This window comes from Vombatus ursinus, unplaced genomic scaffold, assembly GCF_900497805.2.
Source record: "Vombatus ursinus unplaced genomic scaffold, bare-nosed wombat genome assembly UNPS02014355.1, whole genome shotgun sequence".
Classification (NCBI taxonomy): domain Eukaryota; kingdom Metazoa; phylum Chordata; class Mammalia; order Diprotodontia; family Vombatidae; genus Vombatus; species Vombatus ursinus.
This window is the reverse complement of record NW_020954133.1, coordinates 433033-435142: the sequence shown is the minus strand read 5'-3', so window position 1 is coordinate 435142 and position 2110 is coordinate 433033.

Below are 2110 nucleotides of genomic sequence, written 5' to 3'. Positions count from 1 at the left end.
AAGAGAGACAGATCTCAGCTTAGAATTGTTTTCTAGTTATGTGTCCCCCATATTGTACTTATGAAATGATTTTTTAAATCCAAATATATGACTTTACATTTGATTTTATCAAATCACTAACATTAAATTTGGTTTGATCTTCTAGCTTGTTAAAGTATTTTTAGGCTTCTGAATTTGCCTGATATGATAACTATCTCTCCCAGCTGTGTTTGATCTGAAATTTTAGATAAGAATGCATCTACAATAGTTTCATCCAAGTCACTGATTTAAAAAAAAATTAAACACAGGGCTGCTTACAAATCCCTGGGTCACTCCACTAGAGAGCTGCATAATATTGACATAGGCCCTTGAATGACTTACTCTTTGGATCCAGCCATTCAATCAGTCTGTTGTACTGGCCAGACCTCTCCGTCTTCTTTATAAAGATAGCTTGAGAGACAATGTGAAAATGCTTGGCTGAAATCTAGGTAAATATATCTGGAGCATTCTCCTGTTCTACTGTTCCAGTAACAATGTCAGAAGAAGAATCAAGGTTGATTTGTCACGACCTGATCTTTATACTCTCGATTTGAACCTCCGTCGTCTTACTCTGAATCCAATACTCTTTCTATCATGCCACATTAGCTCTCACTACTTTATTCTCTACTTAGCAGTTTCTCTCTATGGCAGCCACATGCCATAGGGAAAACTTCCCTATGAAGGGAAATTTACAAAGTTAGTTGGTTGTAAGTCAAAACTTACTTTTGTACTTGATGACTTTTTCTGAGAGATAAGAAGAATGACACACTTTTCATTACATCATTATCAAGGCATATAGGATTTAGACTCTGAGACCTTGGTCTTGAATGTCTACTGTACTTATTACCTATGTGACCTACCTTCTCATGGCCTCAATCTGTTCATCAGTAAAATAAGGTAAACTAGGTGGTCTCTAAAGTGATTTTGGCTTTCCACTTGTAAATTTAAGATCCAATGAATGGATGATAGCTGCCTGGCACAGAATACTTTCCTTTTAAAGTCCAACAAGAATATTTATTTTAAGCATTTGCAAAAATTAATTCTAGAAGATGGAACTATTATAAAGGATTCGGCAAGGGGTGCAGTGAGGGGGGAAATGTTATCTCTGTTTTTTTCTTGCTGAAACTTCCCAAGGCTACTATCTCCTATTTCGTTAACTTGCTTTGAAAATAGAATCTTCTGGAACCCAGGCACAATAAATGATAGACAGCATTTATTACTCTGCTCTGGATTTAACACAGACCTAGGTTCCAAATAGGAGCAGTCATATGATTATAACTGCAGCACTGTCTTACAGAAGAGTCCTTTGAAAGCTGCTTCAGCTTAGAGACGCCTTATAAATCAGTAACCACTCAAAACTATAACCTGCGAGTCCCCATCAGTGTGTTTTCTTTTCCTAGGCCTACTAGAGGACACAGTAATCCAAAGCAAAATATGTTTAATCAAAATGCTTGGTAACTTGACATAATAGCAAAATAGGTGACAAGAAAGATTCCAGGGTATTCCAAAAGTCTTAAAGCAGTTTTACATTATTAAAGTATATCCAGCACACACAGTAGTATACTCTCCTAGAGGTTACCATACTAGTAATGAAGAGACACATGTAGGGAGCACGTGGGGCCAAGAAATATACATAGAGGAACAAAACACGTAAGAGACAAGGGTGGCCAGGGAACATGGCGCAGAGCTGTTGATGCCATTGCACTGTTCTCTGCTGGCGACTCTGTTGTCTGCTAGGCTTCCTTGCTGTCATCTGCTGTTGCTCAGCTATGATGAACAACGTGGCTTCCAACTGAAACTTCTCAACTGAACTCTCTACGAGGTCACTGAAAAGTCTCTAAATTGACAAATCGGGCGGCCTTTCCTGAATCTAATCCTTCTCAAACTCTCTAGTATTTGACTTGTGTAGAGGATAGGACACTGGATCAGAAGTCAGCAGAACCCCTGTTCAAACCCTGTCTCAGATGCTTGTTAGCTTTGGTGAACTTAAACAGGACACATTCATTTACTCGGTTATAAAATGAGAAGATTGGACTTTATGGCCTCTGTTGTTCCTTCTAGGTCTAAAATTATGATTCTATGAGCCTACAAC